The sequence below is a fragment of the Nannospalax galili genome, unplaced genomic scaffold (assembly GCF_000622305.1).
Source record: "Nannospalax galili isolate Female #2095 unplaced genomic scaffold, S.galili_v1.0 scaffold235, whole genome shotgun sequence".
Lineage (NCBI taxonomy): Eukaryota > Metazoa > Chordata > Mammalia > Rodentia > Spalacidae > Nannospalax > Nannospalax galili.
Genome location: NW_008338118.1, coordinates 6,174,762 through 6,185,099, shown reverse-complemented (window position 1 = coordinate 6,185,099; position 10,338 = coordinate 6,174,762). Strand labels below are relative to the sequence as shown.

The window sequence follows — 10,338 nt, the reverse complement described above, 5'->3', positions numbered from 1 at the left end:
TATCAATATCACAAAAAGAGAGAAAACCAAATATTGTATGTCTCTTGATAGAAGGACACATGAAATCGTTTTGTCCAGAATAAAATAAAAACTCATCTTGAACCTGAACAGGTGACTAGGTCCAATTAAATTCCATAGAGGACAAAGGCACATAAGAAAGTAGGTACACCACAGGGATTCAGCCAGCAAAAAAAGACACATGGCCCAGTTTCATCAGCAAAAATACATGTCTTAGTCCATTAAGGCTGCTATTATATAACACCCACAACTAAGTGGACACTATATGCTATAGAAATTTACTTATATACACATATGCCACACATATGTGTTCTCTCTCTCTCTCTCTCTCTCTCTCTCTCTCTCTCTCTCGTAAAATGAATTATCTGAGGAAAGGGTCATATCTGTCTCTACTGATCATTTTCCCCTTACCTAACATAGTTCATTGTTGTTTTTTTCTCTCTCTCCTCTGACAGGGTCTTGCTAGGTAGCCCAGGCTAGCCTCAAACTCCCCATTCTCCTACCTCAGCCACTTGAGTGTTAGACATTCTTCACCAGAACTGATTGGCCTAATATAGTACTTGACACACAGTGGGTCACAAAAGATGTGTAGAAATTCAGGTGTGGTGGCACATGTCTTTAATCGTAGCCCCAGGAAGCAGAGGCAGGTAGATCTCTGTGAGCTTGAGGCCAGCTAGGGCTGCATAGTGAGACCTGAATAAAGCTAACTAGAACTTTAAAATTTGAAAAACAAGAAAAGAATGTCATCATGTTGTTATTGTTTCCTTGGAAAAAACTTTTACAAATTTTGTTTAATATGATTGCTATCTCCAGTCTGTGGATCTTACTGGTTTCTAAATGCCATCCTTGATCAAGCACCATTTTCTGAAGACCTTGGTAGATACCATAGATAATGACTCCACGTTGCTGGCAAGAGATCTGAAAATATAAATCTACTTTTAAACTAAGTTTCCATTTTAAGAAATTTAACTGTTTTCATTTTCTTATTTCTCACATTTTAAGTACTGGACATAGGCTGAAGAATGAAGCAGGAATAATTTGCTGTGTACTTAAAAATTTTTTTTCATCCAAACTATAGATTATTCAGTAGGCTTGATAAAATGTCTCAATCTAAATTGCACTTTATTGTTTAAAATAGGAGTATTAAAACATGAATTGACTTTACTTCTTGCTTACATTTCATGCATGATGGCCAAAAGAAACATTGAACTTAGTCTTTCAGATGGCATGTGACATTTACAGTGGATCTGAAATTGTCTGTTTTTAATTTTTTCCCCTTTGCAGATGGGTCTTTAATAAAGCATCCAGAAAAATAAATTAAAACCAGATATTTCTATCAGAAGTTTCACACACAATCACCAGAGGCATGGCAAAATTCCACCATCATTTATTGGCTACAAACTAATTTTTAAAATCACATCTTATATTTTTACTGCTAATTTAATTGAAACCTTGAATTAATACAGTATCATCTTATAAAATTATCATGACCTCTGGCAGGGCTGTAGAGACCTTGGCAACTAATGAAACAATTCCTACGTATAGTGAAGGATTGCTTCTTGAAATCAGATTTGGGAAACGGGTGCAGACGATCAAAGTTCCTATGAACTCAAAGAATTTTCCTACATAAATTTAGCCCTATGCCCCTTCACACTCTTGAGTTCTTGTCCTAGATTTTCAACTGCTTATATGTCTTTCTCAAATTTAACATGTAGAAAGCCAAGCACTTAAGTTCTTTCTCTTTCTCTCCCCCCCACCCCACCGCCCCAAGCAAATCTGGTTCTCTCTCCAGTATTCTCTATCTTGGCAAAAATACAGCCATCTTTCTTCCAATAGACGATGTCATCAACTTTAAAATGCATCATTATGTTCTGTACTCATAAGAAGGAAAAAAAAATCTAGCAATTGAACCGTGACACAGTACCAATTGTGTATCATGCTTTTAGAGGTTAAGATGTGGGAAAATAAACATACCAGAAACAACAACAAAAAAAACATGGTAATTGCCTAATAAACAATATATTTTCTCCTCTTTGTCCTTACAATAGAAGTTTTGTTTCTTACTGACCTGTGGAATAAAGGCTTTTACAATTTTTTTTCTTTTTTAATTGAGATAGGTTCTTACTAGGTAGCCCATGCTGACCTGGAATTCACTATGTAGCCCAGGCTGGCCTCAAGCTTATTATCCTTCTGCCTCAACCCCCAAAGTGCATTTTTGTTTGTTTTTTAAATTTTTTATTGAATTTTTTGTGTATGTCATACAGAACATCTTTATCATCAATATATCTCCTTCCCCATCAGCACCCTCCCACAGCCCCACCCCCACAGGATTTCATGCGTTGTCTTTTATGTTAAGGCCTACCGAGTCAAGTTAGTATCTCCTCACGTCCTTCAGTGCACGTTCATCCACTGGGGTTTATTTAGTCAGCCTATCTAGTGTCACTCCCTTAAAAATCAGCTTTTCCTCACCCAGCTGAAATCAGCTGCCAATAATTCTTCGGCTAAGATTGGGGCCTGCTGCCCATTTCCACAGTTCTATGCTGGGTTTTTGTCTGTGTTTGCATGGATCTTGCGCATGCTGTCACCGTTGCTGTAGATTCATATGGGAAAGGTCTCAGGAGCCTGTACGATTCTGTATCCATGTTGTCATTCACCTCCTCCTGTGTCTCTTACAATTTTTCTGTCCCCTCTTCTACAATGGTCTCTGAGCCCTGGGAGGGTGAAGTTTAATATGGGAATCTTGTCCAAGGACCCATACTCTACAGACTCTTATTCTCTACATTTTGGCTCTTTGTGGCTCTTATTAATAGGAATAGTCATATTACCAAGTTCTGGCTAAGGAAATAGAAGGGAAATATCAATTGTCAATTGTTTTGTTTTACATTTATTTATTTACTATTTATTTATTTATTTATGTGGGAGCATTTATATAGGTCAAAGGACAACTTTGGGGAGCCATCCTCTTCTTCTACCATGTGAGTTCCGGGGATCAAACTCAGATCATCAAGTACTTCACAGCAAGCACTCTTAGTCACTGAGCCATCTTGTCCACCCAATGACTGTTTTCTTTTTTTGAGGCAGGGTCTCATGGAGCCTAGGCTGATCTAAAACGCACCATATATCTGAAGATGACTTTGAACTTCTAATCCTCCTGCTTCTACCTTCTGAGTGCTGAGATTGCAGGAATGAGTCACCGTACCTGCTTTCATGTGATACTGGAAGCTGAACCCAGGGCTTCAGGCATGCTATGTGTTCTAGCTTGTTTCTCTGTTGCTGTGACAAAACATTCTGACCAATACCAACTTGTGGGGGAAAGGGTTCATTCAGCTTACATTTCCCAGGTCACAGTACATCGGGAAATCCAAGGTAGGAAATCAGGGCAGGAACCTGGAGGCAGGAGCTGGAGCACATGCTATGGAGGAATGCTGCTTACTGGCTTGCTTCCCTGGCCCATGTTCAGCCTGCTTTCTTATGGAACACAGGCCCACCTGCCCAGGGGCAGCACCACCACAGTGGGCTGGGCCATCCCATATCACTCAATAATCAAGAAGATGCCCCACAGACATGGCTACAGGCCAGTCCAATGGAGGCCATTCCCCAATTAGGGCTCCCTCAACCCAGGTGTGTCAACTTGACACTAAAGCTACCAGCACACTAGACAAGTACTCTATCAACTGAGCTACATGCCCAGCCCTCATGTGGCAGCTTCTGAGTAGTCTCTTCTAAACATATATAGAAGCTGTATTTTCTTTTCTTCTTTTCATTTCTTCTGTTCTGCTGTCTACATGGAGGTATGGAAACTCAGATCATGAGCACAAGATGTATACTGTGTGATTAAAGAATGACAGCCTGGATCCTCCAACTCTGGCTTATTCATAAGAACCACTGATACTCCTACCATCTCCCTATTCCCACTTTCTATCATGGTCAGCTGTTATGATCATTTTCTTGCTTACACTCATAATTCCCTTGCTTCCCTCATTTGTATGCAGCAAAACTACCACTTACATTAAATCTACCCATCTCTCTATTCACCACCTGATCCATGCAACTGAACAGGGCTTGAGAAAAGCTCTCAACCCTCCTTATTTGTCAGTAGAACTAAGAATTGAAGCCAGAGCCAGACTTCCATGTTGCCATCTGAAGCAACCTGAGGCTTTCTCCTCAGAGACCTCCACTCAGATGAACCTAGGATTCTTGAGTTTTAAGGAAATTTTTTAAAATCTCTTTTTCAGTAAATGAGGGTAGATCCTAAGGTGCTTGAATAGGATTACAGCTAAGGTAAAATCATAGGTTACAAGGGTTAACAAGGGCATAAAGATATGTTTTTTACTATCAATGTGGTTTATACTCTTGTTTGTGAGATTCTCAGAAAATTGTAGGTTTACTCTGGGAAAGGAGTAAGGTCATATATGTTTAGGCCTTAGACATGATTCATTGCTATTTTAACATTTTTATTTGAAGTATTTCTATGGAAAAGGAATATTGTCTCTATGAAGGCAAACTCTACAGCAAATGTTGCTAATTGTGTTAGAATTCTTGGGCTGGAGAGGTGGCTCAGCAATTAAGAGTACTGGCTGCTCTTGCAGAGGACCCAGGTTCGGTTCCCAGCACCTACATGGTGACTAGCAACCACTCTAACTCCAGTTTCAGGAGATCTGATGCCCTCTTCTGACCTCTGCAGGCATTGTATGACACAGGTCATACAATCCATGCAGGCAATACATTCAAACACATAAAATAAAAATAATAAAATATTTTTTTAAATGTGCTAGGATTCTTAACCCTTATTGAGAAAGAGTCTTCAACCAGACTCAGGAGGGAGGGGTTCCTTTCCCTTTCTATGTTCCCTTAATTTTTCCTGTGATTCTATTCTGCCTCACCTTGACCACAAACCTCAAGTGAGCCCTAACGTTACTTGGCAATCAAATTGAACTTGCCCATATTCCTCTCCCAGTCATTTTATCCCTTTATTAGATGGCTCTCTCATACCTCTTTTCTCTCCTCCGAACTCTTTTGCTGCCTTTGTTGCTGCTTCTTTTGTCCTCACTTCTTGCTGATGATGTCCTACTTTGGGAAAATTGAAGCAATCAGAACACCTCTTCAGACATGGCTACCACATTGGTTACCAGAAGCTGCACTCACATTCTCTCTCTACCTTCTTCCTGCTACCATAGATGAACCATTCAGGTCCCTATCTACAGCCAGTCCTTCTGCACAAGGCAGGAGACACAGTCTCCTCTTGAACCATCAGTCTAAGATCTGCTCATCTCTTTAACCCATAGATATTTCACCCTTTTCTGAAACATTCTCTTTGGCTCACAAGAATACTGTTACTTCTTCTTTTTTAGAAACAACGAAACTTACTTTGACCCAACTTATCCTACAATTACTGCCCCATCTCTTTGTAGCAACACTCTGCTGACAAACTGCCTATATTCACTGCCTCCAATGCTTCTACTCTCCTTCTGTCTTCTGTGTATTCCAGTCATTCTTTCCCTCCTACCACTCTACATAGTGAGTGAGTTCCAGGCCCGCTGGGGCTACACGGAGACCCCATCTCAAAAAGACCAAGAGAGAGAGAGAGAGAGAGAGAGAGAGAGAGCAAAAATTCAATAAAAAATTTTTTTGATTGATCCATTTTTTAAATGTGCGAGTGTTTTGCCTGTATGTATCTAGGTGCAACATTTGCATGCAATGCCTGCAGAGATCAGAAGAGGGTATTGGATTCCTCTAGAACTGGAGTTATGGATGATTGTTAGCTGCCATGTGGGTACTAGGAACTGAACCCAGGTCCTCTGCAAGATCAACCAGTGCTCTTAATCACTAAGACGTCTCTCCAGCCCCAGTGTGTATATCTGTATATATGCCCATGTGAATGTAGGTGCCAGTAGAGGCCAGAAGAAGGCATCAGATCCCCTGGAACTGGAGTTACGGACAGTTGTTAGCTGCCAAGTGGGTGCTGGGATTTGAACCCTAGTCTTCTGCAAGAACAGCTAGTGTTATTAACCACTGAGCCATCTCTCTAGCCCCAGCCCTTCCCTTTTTAACTGGTGACTTTATCTTTTCAGTTGTTCAGCCCAAAAACTTTGGAATTTTCTTCAAGTCACTACTCTTTCTTTGGAATGCTAGTTTCTGAACTGTGTTGGGATATTATTGCAAAAGATAATTGCATATTAGAGCATGGCCCCAAAACTTCTATACATGAGATTTTGAAATAGTCAGCGGTCTAAAAGCAGTTTTCAACCATTCACTTTGGAAGATGTCCAGAAGAGAAAAAGGATGTCCAAGAGAAAAAAAAAAAAAAAAAACGAATGCCAGTATTAGAACAGCACAGTGGAATGTCATCACTGAAGTTCTCCCCACTTCTTCTGTTTCCCAACCCAGTGTATTCTGTTGACTCTACCTTCAAGGCATAACTCCAAAGTGGCCACTTCTCACCGTCACTGATAATGGCACAAGGATCTAAGTTAGCATCATCTCTTGCTTGGATTGATTACTTCATGTCTCTTAACACTTCCTTTCTTCCTTCTGCAGAATCTTTTCTGTTCTTTGTTTGTTTTGTTTTTAATGCATCTCAGTGTTGCTTGTTCCAATTCCCTCTAAATCATATTGTCATTTCCCAAGGTTTCTGAGAGATCTTTCATTTCTATTTCTAATGGCTGGCATCCCTGCCTACGCAGTCAGGCATTTTCTCTGCTCCAGAAATACAGAACTCTGTCATTGAATTGCTTACTTTTTATCTTAAGAAAATGTTGCTGGAGAGACTAGCTAACTCACTGAGCTTTCTCTTGCATCTTTCCCTAATATGGTAGAAAAGAAGGAATGGGTGTTTATTGACCATCTACTATGTGCCAGTCTTGCTAGTCAGGTATTCTGGAGGACAAATTGAGACTCATTTAGGCTAAAAACAAATCCCAGAGTCATATGGCTAATAAACAACAGCTAGAATATAAACTCAGGACTGGATGAACCCAAAGCCTTGATTTTATCCACTGTCCTATTCTACCTTGCCTAAGAAGGCTTGTATATCTAAGCAGTCACCCTGTATCCCAGGATAGCCTTGAGCTTTCCATCTGCTTGCCTCAGCTTTACAAGTAGCTGGGATTGCTGGCCTGAGCCCCCAGGCTTGGCCCTACAGTATATTTTTAATATAGCTGCCATAGTGGTTTTTCTTAAAACATAAGGCAATCATCAGCCACTCCCTTTCTCCGGGGCCCCCCTGCAGGTACTTCATCTGCCACATTTTCTCTCTCACCTCCCCTGCTATTACTCTTTCCTTTTCTGCTGTTATTTTCTCAACTGGCCAAGCAGCTTCTCTCCTTAGGGCTTTGCACTAACTCTTCATCTGTCTAGAATATACTTCTCCTACATGTCAGCATGGTTAATTTTAAGTCTTTCATCAAATGTCACTTTTTAGTGAGTCTTTCTCAAACAGTTCACATTTAATTCAGGGGCAATGTTTGGATAGGTGATTGAATTGCAGAAAAGCCAAATCAGGTAGTTCATGAGTCAACACAGATACTACAATCAGTAGGCAATGCTATCTCCCCTAGGGCTAAAGCAGCACAGGAAATCACAGTTCCTGGGATCTGAAACTATAACCTGGGCTGTGCAGCAGGAGCTGGGATCAGGGAGGGGGAGAATGTACAAAAGCAACTAGAATCATGGAGTAGAAAGAATGCAGGCGCTGCCAAGGACAAATCTATCCCTAAACACAAAATGAGCTAGGACTAGGGATTGGGGAGGGGATAATAGTCCCAATCTGCCTTTCAATCTGCCAGTGCTTCCCTTTAGTTAAGCTTCCCTGGAAACCAGAAGTCAAGAGCAGGGAAACACAGGGAAGGAATCTATATACCACCCTATCTGTATTAGTTTTCTGGTGCTGTGATAAAACACCATAATCAAGGTTTATAGAAAGAAGAATTGGTGGGGGCTGGAGAGATGGCTCAGTGGTTAAGAGCACTGACTGCTCTTGCAGAGGACCCGGGTTCGGTTCCCAGCACCCACATGGCGGCTACAAACCATCCTTAACTCCAGTTCCAGGGGAATCTGAAGCCCTCTTCTGACCTCAGCGGCATTACACGACACGGGTGCACTCACATACATGCAGGCTATAGACTCATACACATAAAATAAAAATAATAAATAAAATATTAGAAAAAAAAAAACAGAAAGAAGAATTTATTTGGCTTACAGTTCCAGAGAGATAAGAGTCCATCATGGTGGGGGAGGCATGGAGCTAAGACAGCCAGAGCAGAAAGCTGAGAGCTACATCTCTAAACACATGTAGGAAGAGAGAGACAAACACAAAATGCAACAAGGCCATGAATTCTCAAAGCCTGCCCCCAGCAACATACTTTCTCGAGGAAGGCCACACCTCCTGCAGGTTCCATGATCCTCCCCAAGCAGCACCACCAGCTGACCAAGTGTTCAAATACTTGGAGCCTATAAAGGACACTTCTCATTCAAACTACCACACTATCCAAAGCTACAAGGTCCCCACCCATATATCTACCTAATACCAATCTACCTCCCCATCTTTATTCTATTCTATATTGTTGCCTGTAGTGATTCCTAGTTGTGATAGAAACCTACTATTGGTATGGAAAGGGAATTATTGAAAACATACTGGGAAGGAAATAGAATCACAACCCATCTCAAGAATTGTTTGTTTCAGTGCTAGGAAAGCACTTTACCTACTGAGCTCCATTCCCAGGCCCCTAAGCCAGTTTAAATACGGTAATAATGGGCTGGAGAGATGGCTCAGTGGTTAAAAGAACTGGCTGTTCTTGCAGAGGACCCGAGTTTGGTTCCCAGCATAGTGATTCACAACCATCTGTAACTCTAGTTCCAGGGGCTCCTATGCCCTCTCTTGACCTCCTCAGGTATTGCAACACATAGGTGCACTTATATACATGCATGCAGGCAATACACTCATACACATAACATAAAAATAATAATAAATAAAATTTTTAAAAAACTTTTAAAAAACATGGCTATAACAGGAAAAACTCATCAGAAAGTATCATACTAGAGAAACTATTCCAATGAAGACTCCAGGATCACACTAAACGCAAGATGTATAGCTACCTAGACTCACTGCTGTCTGTGAAAACTATATACTGAAAACTTAGTAGCTCAGCCCTTAGGCCAATGTCACCCAAGTTTGTTTTCTGCATTTATTTCACTGCCCATTTGAAATATATACTGACTCAAAATGATACAGATTTTCAACACACATAAAGTCTAATACTGGGGTTGGAGATAGGCATCCTCCTTTGTGTCTAGTGGCAGCCATCATGTGAGCTGAGTTGGGTACACACAAGTACATCCAGGATCTCTGAAGATAGAAGCAGTCCAATGTGATGTGCTTTCTTCAGAGGGTTCGGCTGCTGGAAGTACCGCCAGAACTCTGTACTGCACAGGGCTCCCTGCCCCATTCTGCCCACTGGGCTGGATAAAGCATGCAGGCTGAGATACAGGGACAACCGAGGTTATCTCAGATGCAGGATTGATGTCTGCTGCAGTGGTTGAAAATGCCCAGTTCCTGAGGGTGCAATGTATGGCAAACCTGTCCATCAGGGTGTTAACCACCTAAAGTTGGCCTCGAAGCCTTCACTCTGTTGCTGAGGAAAAAGTTGGATGCCATCGTGGGGCTTTGAGAGTCCTGAATTCTTAATGAGTTGGTGGAGATTCAACATACAAATTCTTTGAGGTTATCCTCACTGATCCATTTCGTAAAGCTATTAGAAGAAATCCTGACACCCAGTGGATCCACAAGCACACGGAGATGGTGGGCTGACATCTGCAGGCCATAAGAGTCCTGGCCTTGGAAAGGGATGCAACTTCCACCACACTATTGGTAGTTCTTGCCCTGAAGCTTAGAGAAGGGGCAATCCTCGCTCTCCAGCTCCAGAGTTACCACTAACCTAATGCTCATAAAATCCATACCTAATAAACAATCTAGGACAATTATATTTGTTTACAGGATATTTGTCAAAACTTATCATGCAGATTATTTCGTGTTTTATGGAATTATAACAGTTAAAGTACAGTAATGTTTGACGATTACAAGTGATGTTGTTTTTTGTTTCTAACAAGATAAACTTACTGTCTTTGCAGTGTTTGAAGCATGCTATGTGCTATCATAGATGTAAAACAAATTCTGTAACAGAGGAGTGCTGAAACCAGCCCTGTAGGCTTGTTTGGTACAAGTGATAGAACCTACAGGTTCATAGGGATGATGGTTGATTTAAAACTGCTTGCTTGGGAGTTTGATGAGTTCAAACCTAAATTAGGATTTTGCTTAGAAATGTG

General features: G+C 41.1%; 1 pseudogene; it reads left to right on the top strand.

Moving 5' to 3' along the window:
* Positions 1-3,803: 3,803 nt before the first annotated feature.
* LOC103734060 lies at positions 3,804-9,954 on the top strand (annotated as a pseudogene).
* Positions 9,955-10,338: the final 384 nt, after the last annotated feature.